Source organism: Mytilus trossulus, unplaced genomic scaffold (assembly GCF_036588685.1).
Source record: "Mytilus trossulus isolate FHL-02 unplaced genomic scaffold, PNRI_Mtr1.1.1.hap1 h1tg000128l__unscaffolded, whole genome shotgun sequence".
Classification (NCBI taxonomy): Eukaryota; Metazoa; Mollusca; class Bivalvia; order Mytilida; family Mytilidae; genus Mytilus; species Mytilus trossulus.
In genome coordinates this window covers 1100458-1117429 of record NW_026963301.1, presented here as the reverse complement: position 1 = coordinate 1117429, position 16972 = coordinate 1100458, and the positions used below count along the sequence as shown (strand labels likewise).

The window sequence follows — 16972 nt, the reverse complement described above, 5'->3', positions numbered from 1 at the left end:
ACACCACATCTTCCTTTATCTATAGCCATATCGATAGATAATGTATGTACAATATTTAATTTGGCTAATCTGCAATATATTGCATACCCATGCCTTATATACATGATATAAAAGAGGAGCGAAAGATACCAAAAGTGACAGTCAAACTCATAGATAAAAAAAAACTGGGTGTGAGCTCAGGTGCTCCCGAAGGGTAAGCAGATCCTGTGATACATTCTACTGACGAGAATACTCTAAATGTCAGAACGACAATGTTAAATCTTCAAAATTAGTGGAAGCACATTTTTTATATTCCATTGCCGGAATTCAAACTCATGATATACAGATATCGAGACATCACTGCCTGCACTATGTCAACCGCTATATACCTCTCGTTCACCTTGACTCAACTTGTATAACAAAAAAATAAATACGAATCTTTATATCTTTATAATTTTAGGAGATCCAGGCCCTCAGGGAGACCAAGGAGATCCCGGTAAGAAAAAACAACATCCAAAATATAAAGTGTAAATTTTTTTTTCTTTTCTTGTGAGCATGTTTTGATGAAGAAACGCGCAATAAGCGTATACAATATCTAGCGTATTATCTACGATAAGTTTATACAAATATTACGTCGCACATACACGACAATTTGGTCACGTTCCTACTCTTATAATTCGTCATTATTATCATAATTCGTCGTTATTATTCTAATTTACATGCCTTTTCAGATATTGGCACTGTATTCATAACCATAACGTAAATGATACATTTATAACTCTAACAAACTAATTGCATACCTAACTATACACATATGACAACAGTAATATACTGTTTTCAATACTCATGCATCGATTAAGGAAACCTGGGATACAAACTAACACCGAAGAAACACATCAACTACAAGAGGAAAACAATAGAACAACAGAAACAATGAATTGTATCAAAAGCAAACGCCACCATACAAACGAACATGCAACTTTGGATTCATTATTATTCGTTGGATGCCATTTTTTGTCGGTTGCGTGGATACAGGTGGAGATGAATATAAATTTTCACCGAATAACAAATTTTATATACTTAAAAGGCTCCTATACAGACTGACAAAACCAAGAAAATAAATATCCACGAAAATGGAAGATTTCTTAAGTCCAGGACAATGCAATTTTTCCCTATCCACGAACATTGGTACCCACGAAAATAAATGAATCCGCGGTATATGATAACAACAGATCCATGAACCACATGTTAATTAAAATTATAGTTATCAAAGGTACGAGGATTATAATTCAGGACGCCAGACGCGCGTTTCGTCTACATAAGACTCATCAATAAAAGAAACGAGATTGTCATCTCAATGGAAGTGTTTTAGAACTATATCTAAGTAGTATATATGCACAAAAGAGACGATATATTATACAGTTATATCAAATTATGGCCAACTTTACTTTTGTATTATTATCGATTAGGATGCAGAATTGGCTTTGCTCATTGTTGAAGGCCGTATATTAACATATGATTGTTTTTTTTCCGTCATTTGGTTTCGATAGGAGAATTGTCTTTTTGGCAATCCTTCCAAATCTTCTTTTTAATATTTAATGTAGAACATTTTATATTGTTGGCCAGTGCATATTTTGTCGTATGATATAAATATAAATATTAATTCTTTTATCTTTCAGGAACAGTCCCCGGTAAAAAAGGAGAAATTGGGTTTATCGGTATGTAATTGTTGCAATTATTTGAACGAAAAATTTTACATATAAAATGAATGAAATTCAGATCAAAACGTGTTGTACTGAATATTTTGGATATTAAAACAGCAAGACAAAATTGAACTACAAATCAATATCCGATATAACGATAATTTTAAATTTATTTACGTCACGGATTTTTAACAATGTCTGAGACAGACACAAACACGTGCATTGTGAGGAAATTGTACTTTTAAAATCCGAAAGTATAGAAATACGATTGAATTATTAATCCATGCTTAAAAACAATCAGCCAAAAGACGCAAGTACAAAATGTCTAGGCCGATTAGAGTCTTCTTTGTGTCCATTCATCCGTTAAGTTTTTGAAAGACTTTGCTAATTTGTTTACAAAATGGCAGCTTACAATGTGAGAGTTAAACGTTAAATACTTTTTTTTAAAGTTTTATAGTGAATATGTGTTTTAAAAAAACTGATTTGCAGTCATCAGGAAAGTTCCAAAAAGGTAAACGTGTAATGCCATCTTATGAATGTAACTACAATTAAATGAGGCCCTTCACGGGAATATCCAAATCATCACATAATCTCAAAAATGTTCCAATATAACCACTCATTATGTTATAAAGAAAACAGTACAAGATTATCAAATAATCATATTTGGTCTGGTAATCACTACTTACTGTAAAAATAGCTACGTTACTAAGTATCCCATATAATCAAAAAACCCAATTAGGAGGCTCTTAACTACTAATATCGTAAAAACAACAATTCAGCAGCAGAAACTGATTGATTGATTGATTTCAATTTTAACCTAGCGCATTATTGTTGTTTTTTTGTTCAAAGAAATATTTCGCACTCAGGATTTCTCCATACAATTGTAGGCTCGAGAGGAGATAGGGGTTCAGCAGGAGATATTGGTAAGTAAAACATAATGCAACATCCAAAATCACTGATGTGTATTTTATAGAAGAACCATGCGTCATAAGTATATATTTGTTTTTTTAACAGAAAAATGTCATTTGAGTAACAGTTTGTTGTTGTGTTTATAGCAAGTAAACAAAGAAGACATTGTTTCAAGGGGCCTGTTAATTAGGTTATTTCCCAGAAAAGCCACACTGTCGTCCTGTATTCGGTAAGGGTGATTATTCCAACATGAATATATATATATATATATATATATCTTACATTACAATTGAGGACCCTTGTAAGAAAAAACAAATAATATGTTTAACTTTCTAATTCTACAACATTAAACATTAATATCATTTATTTATCGAGTATTTTTTTTTATTTTTATTTTTACATCAAATAATTAAAAACATATCTTCATTTATAGTGCAAACCATTCAAATTGTGTTGAATTTTACAACATCTACCACGTTTATTACTATCCATTCAGAAACAATGATATTTATTGCATGTTCAAAATTATGCGATCCTGTAAATTCAGTTCAGGCTTTGTATAGCTATTACACTGTTAATTTACAATTGATTTTATATTGATCTTACATGTCTTTTGCACAATCAACTACATTAACTATAATACCGACCATCAAAATGTTCCGTCATATACTCAAGTCAGTTTATAGACATCAAGACTTTCCTAAAATACAACATATGCTTATATCATGTATATTATACTTTTTTTATACGCATTTAAAAAATAGTTCAAATGCGATTGCAGTTTAGGAGTTGCACTATGTCTAGTGTCACAAAATTTGAGCCATTGCATTACAAAATTTTTACAGAAACCAAAAATGTTCAACCGAAATACTTCAAATTATAAATCGAGAATGCCAACTACAATCATTTTCAAATTTGGATTATAACAGAGTGAAGAGCCGACAAACTCTTCTATTTTCATACCTGTCTGTATGAACGAAAATAGATAAAAAGCACTGTGAAAATTTTAGCAAATAGGTTTATTGACATTTCATTTCAGATGAAAAATTAGAACCTTTGTATACATACCATACCACATGCGCGGTAAATAACTCAAGTATGAGTTTTACATGGCTTTCTATTACATGAACCTCAGGTTCAGTAAAAATTATTATACATGGTTTAATCATAACCTCGCATTCCTATTCTATGTTAAGTTACTGTATATTCATTTATTTTCGTGGGCTCCAATTTTCGTGGATAAAGTAAAACTTGCATGTTTTTGGATATTTAATTTCGTGGTTTTGTCGAAATCTTTATACAGGCCTTCAGATAATTTCGTTGATCATTTAATTTCGTAGGTAACATATACCCGCGACATCCACGAAAATTGGTATCCAACGAATAATAATGAATCCACAGTATTGTAAATAGTTACTGTTTAATCTCTCAGTAATAACGTACATCAACAAAACCTAAGAATGTATCATATCAGTCTGGTGAAAACTAAATAGATTTTTCTTTTTTTCAGGAGCTAAAGGAATTCCGGGTAATTTTCTTAATTTATTTACATGGACATAAGTGGTGTCAATTTTCATGTTCAAAGACAGTAATTGCACCATTAATCGAAAAATTACAATTGATATTTGATATTTGACAACTGACAAATCTTTATATTGATTATTGAAAAGTTAACTATTTTCTTTATAATAGAACATGATTAAAGCGTTCAGATGATTTTAACAGAATTATTTTTCTATAGTCAATGGAACACAATGTAGTGGTTTGTACAACCTTGTTATATTTTTAAATATAGATTTATTTTAACAGGAAGAGAAGGCAGGAAAGGATTTGTTGGTAAGTTCGTTATAAACATATCAAATTATTTTGTTTACATTTTGATATGTTCTACAACTTAAGTTCAAATTACAGTAATTGACCTGTGTCACATAGTTCAAAATCTGCCACTTTAAACAATTGACTTAAAACGAGTTATATTACTTTAATCATTACTTGTTAGAGATAAGATGACTTAAAAACAACCTACAAGCAGTCACAACAATAGAAAACGTATTACATTTTTGATCAATCATCGAACTTTTTATTTGAAATTATCATTATCAAAAATACATCAATCGAAAAAGATGTAACACAAGAAAGTATTGTGCTTTGTTATTTGTGTCGATCCGATGCGACAAGCCTGATTTTTGACAATTCGATCATTGTTTTAGCTGTTACATCACAATCTCAAGAAATTGCAGGATTTGGCGTTAAAATTCATTTCAAACCCAGTCATATTAAAAATGAAAACTAAATATGACTATCCTACATTGTAAGTTATGATGTTGAACAGCATAAGCTAAAGCGTTTTGATGTGTCTATTACTTATTATTCGTTTTTTTATTTGTACATCCAAAAAAAATAAAAATGGGAAAAAGAAAAACAAAACAAATAGAAACATACAGATTTACTTTAGTTTCAATCGAACGCCTTTCAAAATATATTTATAGAACCCACTATTTGTACTTATAAGTTTATCTTTATAATCTTAGGATTGAAAGGCGGGATGGGAGACAGAGGAAATACTGGTAAGTAAACAGTTTAGATATATACCTTTGGTGACCTTCAACATTAACTCAATACAATAATAAAGATTGGGTCCTCATTTTTCAAGTATTATCTAATCCGATCAATCGAACATGAGTGTATATCAAGACATGGTACTTGATAATTTGGAATGTTTCTTAAGGATGTTCGCTTGTCATGTTTTTAGGATTTTTGTCACATTTTAGGAATCCTCCATTTGAATAAAATTTGCCCATTGACCCTCATTTTTTTTTTAAATCTTTCACATGACTGTACAATGATTAGTCATCTGTAAAAGTCTTATAAAATTTTAATTATTTTTTAATAGTTTTTGAGAACTTAAACTTGTCAAAAATAAAGCTAAGAAAAGTCAAGAAAGAATATTTCCCCACCAAAATGTAATGGCTAATATCTCGCAAACAAGCACATTGACTTATATATTATTTTTTGCTCTTTTGATTCCTTAATTGATCCTCTATCAATATAAACTAGTGTTATGAAAAATTGATTATTTTGAAACTGAGATACGAACTCCATTAAGAAAAAAAAAATCCATCACTCTGTCAATAGTTCTACAACATTAAAGGGATACTTACATTTGGTAACGGATTTTTTTTGTCTTAACGCAACTTATACGAGGTGTAAAAACCATTATGATTTCCGTTATGCAAAGTATGTTTCAGAATAAAAAAGTCATCAAAGGTTTTTTTTAATTTGAGAAATTTTAAACTTCACCGAGTACGCAAAATGAGGTACATCATATTTTCTTTCTTTCAGGACCAATTGGATCAACAGGACAGATGGGCATGAAAGGTACGCATTTGTTTTGTAATACTTGAGATTTTATTTGCTTTTAAACCTTCATTCATTCATATTAGTTAAACACATATAAGGAACTTTGGTAGATTTCAGAATTTAAAAAAAACACGATATTATCATATATATCATGTATATTCTTCGATGATTTTGATCCATATTATCTTTCTAATTCTAGGATCGAAAGGAAACAAAGGAAACCAAGGAAATGCCGGTAAGCCATTTATTTACAACAATTGACCGTTTCAGAATATAATGCACTCTGGTTAACATTTTCAAACGCGTACACCAACACGATGTGATTGGTTAAAAACGTTCTTAACAATTGAAATTCAACCATTGACGTAACGTTTTTTTTTATTTTTGCGTACGAACAATGAGATTACCCATAGTCTTTCAGATTATGAAGAGGCGAATTGAGTGTCACTGATGGGTCGTTTGTTGACGAAACGCTATTTTTTATGAAACAAATATGCAAACATGTTGGTAAAGAGATAATTTTTGAATATTTTGTGTAGGTGGTCAATCTATTTAGAAATAAGTATTTACATTCAAATTGATAATTTGGGAACAGGCTTGAAATAAAAAGTAAAATCACAAGAATCCTGAACTAAGAGAAACAATTTAAAACGAAAGTCTCTAATCAAATGGCAAAATCAACACCTCAAACACATCAAACGAACGATAGCAACTGTCATATTACTGACGTATTAAAGGCACTCTCTGATGTAGAAAATGGTGGATTAATCCTGGTTTTAAAGTAAGCTAAAACCATTACTATATAATACAGCTAAAAGGTTAAACAAATATGTTTCTTTACCTTCTAAAGATTTTATTAGTTGAGTTATTCTTAATTTATTATGGAATCTGATTTGAATAAATACCTATAACAACGGTCTCCGAAACCGATATCAGCTTGTTGACGTGTTTATCTCAGATGAACGAAATAAAAGATACATTTATGACATACCTTTTTTTTTACCATACTGATATTAAGATGAAGAGTACAAAATCGGTTTAATTATTGTATTCTTTAATTAAAGTAAGACAGCAGAGCTTATATAATCCAGAAGAAAATACAATAATTTGGTTTAAAACGAATGAATTTCTGATATGAGTTTCTCCAAAAGACAATGCATTTTGACCTATCTTTTTTCATATTTCAGGACAGCAAGGAAACAGGGGAGACAGAGGTGAGTGAAGCGAAGTAAAACAGTAAAACTATGTGTTAAAAGGTTAAATAAAACTGCCAACATACATACGTTTCAAACAGAATAGTAATTACAGCTATTGTGTCTCGACTTACACAATGTGAGTTCGTTTAAAAAAATGAATCGGCTGAAGCTTAAGTTTGATAAGGCTAGGTAAAAAATCTCAGCCATATTCTATTTAAATTATTCGGGAAATCAACGGAACATGCTAACATACTCTTACATTCTAATGTAGCAAAACTTGATATTGTCTAAAAATAAAATCTTCTCAATGTACATGATCCCTTGACACCATTTGCGAGTATGGTCTTAAGGAAACGATGATAGTCCGTCGGAAGGTGACGATAAATGGCTGACCCGTGTTAAGAGAGTGCCATATCTCTTGCACGTTAAAGACACCCTTGTAGATTTCGAAAAAGAGTAGGCTAATGCCGCTACAAGGCAGCACTCGCACCCGCAAAGTGGAAAGGGATTAATATAAGTTGCAAAACTTGTTTCCCAATCCACTATAAATAAATATGTTTAAACTAAACTAAATGATTTTTAACTTCAAATAGATTTAAATACATTGAGTGATGATCGTTAAATCTGTGTTATTCTCATTCATGATATTAAAAAAAAAAGATTTAAATTATCTCCTTTTGAGAAAACTATTTCTTGAAATGATTTTTTAATATTTGTCTCGCATAGTAAAATCTTCTCTTAACCAAGGTAACTTTGTTCGAAATAAGTTCAAAATACTGAGGAAAAAAATCACAAAACCATAAGATAATGTCAGGTTAGTTTGATGACCAATGGACATAATCATTTAAATATAATCATTGCATGTTATTTTCTCTTTTTCAGGACTTCAAGGACCACATGGTAAGTGTTATAACTTAATAACGTGTACATGACAATTGTCTATTGTTCAGTTTTAGAAAACAGATGTATTTAATATGCAGATGATCTAATACGAAATTGGGATATAAATTAGAAATAACATAATTATGAGTTTCAAATGCCAACGTTATATCTAATGGGAGGTGATTGTCCATTGCACATTCTCTGCAACTTAGTATACTGTATGTGTAGCTTTAGTCAAATATATAGCATGGTACTTGTTGGGCGATACTAACATTTGCAACGATTTTTTAGATTACGCCTGTCAATATTGATTCCCAATATAAACACAAACGGGACGAAAGAAACTCTCCCTAAAGCATTCGTTAATGTATGTGTACATATTCGAACAGAGATAAAAAAAAATAAGAAGAACAAAACTACAACACGTTTCTAACGTGACCAAAAACCTTTGTTGACAGTTTAATTTGTAATTTCAGATACACATGATATTGATAAACATCCAGCATATATATTATTAACTGATCAATGCATATATATTTAGTATATAAACGCAAACCAAAATAGCCTACTTTATGAAATAGGATAATTTCACTGCAATTAATTTCTAAACTACTAATTTACAATTTATCATAAAATATACGTTTTCATTAACAGGAAAAGACGGTGCAGATGGAAAGGATGGTAAATTTTGTTTTATAAAAATGTGAAATGTTTTGTTTAAATGCATTGAATATTTTCGCTTTTTAATACTTCAATTAGAAACGAAAATGTAGATTCAAAACCTTAACTAAATCATGATTATGAGGTTTTGCAACAATGAAGATTTGAAGCGATGTAGAAAATGTATTTTGTTTTAGGTAATACCAAATAATACAAAATATTCCTCGAATTTCAGTATTTTTGTGATTTTACTTCTTTTTTTTTTAAGTACGACTGTAATGTTTTGAAAATAACGCATTATAAACGTGCAGAACTCAAGCACTGGTATTGGAACAATGTTAATAAAAGCTTATCTGGAACGATCAGAATAAATAGAATCAGTACTTTTTGAGGTTATTTTGATGTTTTGCACTTTGTAATGTCATCTTTATTGATGTACCTATAACACGTATAAGTATCTTGGAGTTAAAACAATCTGAAGTTAAACTTGCACATACAAATATAGGTTTAATTATAGCATGTTAAACTAAATAAAAGAAGTAATACTTACTAACTATATTTAACTTACATTCAGGATCGACAGGAGATAAAGGCGACAGAGGAAATACAGGTAAAGCGAAACAATTTATAGCAATTTCAGCCTTATAAATCAGTATTTTGGTAGATGACGCTCAATTTGTACGTCTAAATTCGTCTAGTCGTTTATGTTATTATTTTTTTTTTCAAATCTCTGTTCTTTGTCTTTTAATCCTTTGTTTGTTTTTTTTGCTATAAATTTTTCAGTTTGTTTTCAACGTCTGAAATTGCATATCCATTTGTTATCTTTCGCATTTCTTTTTCAGTTTATTCAGATTAAGCAAGATTTATTGTATAATACCTTTTTATCAATTGGTATATTTTTGTGTTTTTAATATAATGGAATTGTATGCGATTTTCATACTGATTAGATGTTTAGCTAGCTATAAAACAAGCTTCAATCTAGAATGTTCTATATACAAAAATGTCATTGCTAAGTCAGTAATATGACAGTTGTTATCTTTTCGTCTTATGTATTTGAGCTTGTCATTCCCTTTTTAATTTCCTCGGAGGTCAGTATTTTAGTGATTTTACTTTTCATAAGATACACCTTTTAAATATTCAATTGTTCTTTTTTTTTTATAGGAAGAGAGAGTAAGTACTATACTATAAATATTGTGTTAGAAATGTTATTCAAAGCCATAGAAAAACGCAAAATATTGTTAGTGTAGGTAAAAGCAAATCAAGAACGTTGCACAAATATCTTCTATACTAGTCAACAAAAGAAACGATACAAGACTTTTTTTCAAATAAAAGATAAAGTTTTCCGTTCATTGGACCAATATTGAAGGAAGTAATACTTAAAATCATTATGGAAATATAAATCCGTTAAAACAATTGTTTTTGCTTTCGTGACGTTTTTTTCGCGATTTATTTTTTTACAAAATTTACATAAAACGACAATTTAAAAAAAAAAGAAGTTCCAACTAATGATGCCAATCTCTCATTTAAAGGTAAAGACAGTGTTTACCATCAATTTGTTTTTAAAAATCATCCAGTTTCTTCGTTTATTTGTTAAGCAAAGTTCGGCCCCACGAGAAATCGTTAAAATGTACACATTATCAACTGATTTACCATAGACAGTATGTGTAGAGCGATATTCAGAAAGCGGTAACAATCTTAAAACTAATCCTAAAGGTTCGAAATTTATTGTGTGTTGTTTTCATATCTAAAGCATTGATTTGAGACGAAAATAAAAATTTTCTTTTTGCATTTTTTGAGATTTCAAAAAACCCTCTTTTCCCCAAAATTTGAAAAAAAAACAATATTTTAACCCATTATTTACAACATGAACATAACTTGATTGGCATATTGAATATTTTCAAACAAATTTGAAATTTAAATTAGTACTGAGAAAATTATGTGTCGATTTTTTATTCAACTTCCGCTGATTTGCACCCTATGATCGTTTACACGGAATTTAGATACTTCCCGAAAAGTTTTGATTTTCATTATCACATGTGCATACATTGCAAATGAATTTTTTTTTTTAAATAGTGTATCTCATTTTGTTTTATATTTAATACTTTTTGATAAATTTTATTTTAAAATCGTGTATCGTTTCTTTTGTTGACTAGTATATATCGTTTTATTTGCAAATACAATTTACTAAAATCCATACATTGAATTTAAAATACATACATATTAAATGTTTCTGTCCTTAATTTTCTCGAAACTTGTTTGTTGACATTACACAAAATCATGTTAACAAATGACTGTTTTTAACATCTTTACTCCACAGTTGCCTGACCTAAAACACGATCTGGTAAATTTGTAAATAGTTATTCTTTAAATTGTTATTCACTCCCATCATATTTTAATATAACAAATTATTTGAGCACATGAACAATCACTCAAATAATATGAATAAATAGATCAGGATTCAATCATTTACTTTCCGTTGATTACTATTCTTATTATCTTTTCAGAGACATATAATATCCGTGTTCGTTTATACGGGAATAAAGAAATGAAAGTTGATGAAATTGGTAAACATTTTATTAGTTTATTAATATAATAAGCGCACTGTCGATTCACTTTTTTTCGTGAGACCAAATTTTCGTCGATAGATTATTTCTTGGTTTTAGCAAAGTATGAGTATAGTCTTTGGGGAAATTTGTAATTCGTTGAACATGTAGTCTCGTGGTTCCCCCTGTACTCACGAATTCCACGAAAAATAGTATACAACGAATAATAATGAATTCACATTTAGCTTAGTTGCCGTTCTTTATTCTTTGAAAAACATTACTCAATGATTTTCTATTGGCTTTTAACTCTCTTTCTGCTTTTGTGTACCGAAGTTTAAGTTTAAGTTTTTGATTTGTGTGTCATACTTATCTAATATTTGTAATTTGCAATTGAATTTACTGTTTTTGCAAATTCAGTAACCTAAAAAAGGTATGCCTTTTTTCTCTACTTATAATTGTTTCTTTTATTTCATGTTATAGCTTCCTGTACCTATAGTCGAAGATACTTCACTGATCTTTGGTTGCTTTTGGTCTTTATTATTAAGTTAAAATTGCTGTAGGTACCGGATATTTTAAATAAACCAGAAACGCTGTATGTTACCTTTAAAACATAATATATTCTGTTTCTGGAAGTGTCTTATATGTTGTGCTTTGTGAAGAATTGCTTGTCTTTGTTTTTACTTTTTAGCTATGACGGTGTCAGTTTGTAGTTTATCTTTGAATATGAACGTCCTTCTGCTATCGTTCGCCCCTCTCTTATTTTAACACATATAACACTTGCTTCATATTGTTTCAACTATTTAAATGTAAATTTTGAGTTAATTATCGTCATTAAGAACTGATTGACTTTTTTATTTTAGGAAAAAAGAAAAAGTAAAGAGCTGTAATAGATTACGCTTACCATTCTATGAACATCCAAGGAAGTTAAATGGATTTTTTTACTACTATTTCTAGTAAATTATTTAATTGTAACAGACCGCAATAATAAATGCATCTTAATATATACATGTTTTCCTCATTGACAGAAAGACATTATTATATGTTTTATGACAATGGCTTAATTTGTTGGCTTGCTCATCATGTTGTGACACATAATTCATTCCTGAACTATTAATTGTCAACTTTTAAAACAAATGTATCACTCACTTATTTGTTTTAACAAGTATGAAATTAAAACAGATACAATTGAAATCCTACAATCAACAAACCGCTGTCCAAATAGTCAAGGCTCATTATTACAGGCACATACGATGTACCCTTTTTCAGGAATTAAGACTTCACATGTTTAATAAGAACAAAAATTTGGTATGATTGCAAATGAGACACCCCTCTACAAGAGACCAAATGTAAAAATAAAATACTATTACACGTCAACGTACGGCCTTCAACAATGAGCAAAGCTCAAACCGCATACTCAGCTATAAAATGCACCGAAATGACAACGGCAAATCAATTCAAACGAGAAATATAACGGCCATATTAATATACAAAAAATGAACGAAAAATAAATATGCAACAAATCAACAAACGACAAGCTCTGAATGACATGCTCATGATTTCGGACAGTAACATACATACAGAATGATTTGGGGTTAAACATATTAGCAGGACCACAACCCTCCTCTTAACCTTGGAGCATTCTCGTAACAAGAAGTATAGATTATGTTGAGATAATTAATTTTCAGCCCTAAAAAAAATAATAATTAGAAATCAACTGACTCGTTTATCATGTTGAAAAAAATGCAAATCTATGGTATTATAATGCAAGGTATGGGTTATTCAGAAATCAATGTGAATGTACATATATCTTTTAAACACGTGTCAAAAAGCTTCACTGGAAAATAAGAAAGGCGAAGGATAACAGAGAAATATTAGCAGAATTTCTCATACAGTGAAACCTGACAAAACCAAATCCTGCATAAACCAAAAACCGGTATAAACCAAACATGTTCTTTACCACCGTCATATCATATTGTATGCTTTGTGAACCTGATGAAACCGAACATCGGACAAAACCGAACAAAATAATAAGTCCCGTAGAGGTTCGGTTCAAACAGGTTTCACTGTTTGTACATAAATGTAAGGATGTTACAATGGTTGTTTTTGTTAAAAACTTATTTTATAAGGGAAAGCAAATCTTGGTTTTATTTCTGAGAGGTTATTAGATGAGCCTGGAAATTCGAATATGAATTTTTTGATTTAAGAAGATGTGGTATGAGTGCCAATGTGACAACTTTACACCCAAGTCACAATTTATTAAAAGTAAACTATTATAGGTCAACATACTGTCTCCAACTCTAATATTTGGCTCACACCGAAATGCTCTTGTATCACACAGCAAGCTAGATATGGCCCCAATAATTACTACTCAGAACCATTCAAACTGGAAAACCAACGGTCTAGTCTACATGAAATGAAATGAACTAATGTACCACAACAACAAACGACAACTAATGAATATAAATTTTCTGACTAAGGATAGGTGGAAACAATTGCAGCAGATTCAATCGTTTTAATAATACCGAATCTTAACACTTATTTGAAACAATAGTGTAAAACCACAACATAGAAATACACAATATAGAATATCAATTGAAATGGTTAGAAATATAAACACAAGTTGAACTTACATTGAACGAATAAATTGGATCTATGATGCAATGTAAATATAAAATCACTGAGGTTTTTTAACGGAATTAGCAGAATGACTTAAAAAAGCTTTGCAATAACATTACAGAAAGGCATGCGACAATAACGGGAAACAGTGGATATATGGATATATACTGGGAGCAGTTGATACGCAGTTTAAAGATCCCGTCATTATGTTATTGTTCTATTATAAACTTGGTAATACTTTCAACGACAAAAGACAAAATTATTTTACTCGCATAGTGGTATTAACCATATATGGATTCTTGAAAATTCTAAAGAACTTCTTAATAATTTTAAATCTCGGTCTTTTTCAAAAATTAAATCTTACACAAGTTTCGATTTTTAACTCTGCACACCACCATTCCCCATGTTAAATTATAAGTGTTTTGAATATGCATTTGTCGACAAAATTTCTTTCTGTGTGACGTTAACATATTTTGACGCCAAACGCGCGAAACAATGACTGTGTGTTTCATTTTGATAGATGCCTTTTGTACATTTTGCAAATGTTGGTTTGTTTTGCGATTGTAACACAGTGATGACTGCTGTAACCATTGTGTGACTGGTGTGACTGGTTTGTCTGTTTTGTCCACGCATCGATGTGAAAATAACTGAATTTGATACAAGTATTAGGTTTAGCGCTATAAAACTAGGTTCAATCCAACATTTTCTACATTTAAAATGCCTGCACCAAGTCAGGAATATGACAGTTGTTGTTCATTAGTTTCACATATTTCATCATATAATTTTGCCATTTGATTAGGGAATTTCCGTTTTGAAGTTTTCTCGGATTTCAGTATGTTTGTGATTTCACTTTTTGAGAACAAAATTTATATCACACGGCTTATACAATTCAATTAAAAAAAAGTTAAATGAGTAAATAGTTGTATCAATTACTTTTAACATGGGGTACATTTATACATTATTTTTCTACCCGTATATGATAAATCAAAAACTTTAAGAACAGAGTCGCATAACGGTGGGTTATGCGTTTTTTTACCAATCTTGAGATTAAAGTATAAATGAACTCCTTCTCGAAAAAATGACGTAACATTGGTTTGTGTTATACTTTTCAAACCCCTCCGGTTTTGAAAAAGATAAAGTGCCGTTTCATAGATTTTTGCTATACTTTCCCAATCCCTTACGGTTTATTTTACAAAGGTGAATCGCCAATGATATCAAATATATAAAAGAGGGATGGCAGATACCAGAGGCATATTCAAACTGATAAATCGGAGATAAACTGACACTGTCGTGACTTCGAAAGGAAAAAAACCCAAACAATCAAATAATAGTACACAAAATACGAAATAGAAATATGAAGGTCAATCAACACGAAACCGAACAAACACTGGTGTTGGCCTCATGTGCTCTGAAAAGGTAATAAGATCCTGTTTTACATGTGGTACCCGCACTATAGTACTTTGAAATGTTTTCGGACAATCAAAATTATCTCAAGGTTTGTCATAAAAATTGAGTCACATAGGAAGTCATTTTGTCGTTCAATGTTTAATCGAAATAATTGTAATTTCACATGAAGATCGGTGGTATACAGGGTTAAAAAATTGAAAGTTGTGTTAGAATTATTTTCAGAAATAGGCCAAAATTCAAAACTGTCCTGAAGTTATTTACAATGTTTTAGAATACCACTACGCGATTAAAATAATTTTGTCGTTTATCGTTCAAAGTATTTCCAAATTTATAATTAATAGAACAATTGAATAAAAACTGCAAATTTCCAACTTGGTACACACATTTTCAAAAACCACGGAAAACACATGAACAAGTAGACATAACACACAATACTAACAGACAACTGCGAAACTGGACTACACGTCCCGACAACAAACTCGATGCGCTCTCACTTTTAGAATGATAAACTAATCCTTATCATCTGTGACAACACCAATTGTGCTACTTTTATGAGTATAAACCTAATGCATATTGCATGTAATTGCGAACAGTTGCCTTTTATGTTGTTCATTGTTGCCTGTGTTTCTATATAAATCAATAGATCTGATATGATTACCAATGAAACAGTTCTTCGCCAGAGACCAAAATGACGACAGAAATTATCAACTGTAGGTCACTGTACGATCTTCAACAATGCGCAAAGCCCACACCACATAGTCAGCTTTTCACACTATGAAGTTAACGTCTCATGGTCTATATTCGTTCATAACTACTGTGCATACTATGCTGTTTTCAATTTGTGTTCGAAACATGGGGTTTCTGTTATTGTTTCTTTGACACATTTCGTCTCCTTTATTGGAAATCATTATCATCGTTTGAAGTTTCCGTGATTTGTTAAACCCGTGTTGAAAGGTTTTTGTCACATTAATGTTTATCCACATGTTTGTTATTAACGGTATTATACTTAATATATTTTGAAAAAATTAAATTTAAAGGATTACAAATAATCTTTTTTCTTGGGGACAACAACTGTTTTTTCTCAACATAAAAGTTATCCAAGGTACCCATTTTCTGATGTATACATACATTCTTTCCTATGAAAGGTTGATTATGCAGTTGAACATATTTAACTTGGTGAACTAGGCCACATTTGTATGAGTATTTGACGATGAGTTTTGACTTTTGAAAGAATTGTGTGTTGAAAGTAGATCTGGAATCGTTTTTGGTGAAATTTAAAGCATTAATTTTGTATGTATTACGCATGTAACATTGATTGCTGGACATTAAACAACAATTTATCAAGCAATGAAGCATACATGTAACTGTAAACCTTATTCGTCTTACTGTCATTTAGAAATTAAAAAAAACACAACTTCTTGTATATTACGATACATTTATTATTGTGATAACTTACAATAAAATATGTTAAAATATTGAGTTAAGAAATCCCTTCTCTATATTACTATGATTTACAGTCAGATACGGATATTTAACTTTTTCTAACATGTGCCCCTTTAAGGTCTTCTGTTCCAATCGGGATATCTGCGGTTCTGATCCTTTTGATGAAGGAATTTTTTTACAGCGTAGTTTATATTGTATTTGTCTGGAAAAAAAAACGTCATTAGATAATAATGGAGTAAAAATTGATGATGCTAAATGTACATACATGTTCATA

General features: G+C 30.4%; 1 long non-coding RNA gene across 1 annotated transcript; it reads left to right on the top strand.

Annotated features, from left to right (window-relative positions):
* Nucleotides 1-1652: 1652 nt before the first annotated feature.
* LOC134700256 (uncharacterized) lies at nt 1653-9309 on the top strand. The gene is made up of 11 exons (XR_010103826.1): nt 1653-1697; nt 2570-2605; nt 4102-4119; nt 4401-4427; nt 5123-5158; nt 5934-5969; nt 6151-6186; nt 7139-7165; nt 8030-8047; nt 8684-8710; nt 9264-9309. It is a non-coding gene; the product is annotated as an uncharacterized LOC134700256 (long non-coding RNA).
* Nucleotides 9310-16972: the final 7663 nt, after the last annotated feature.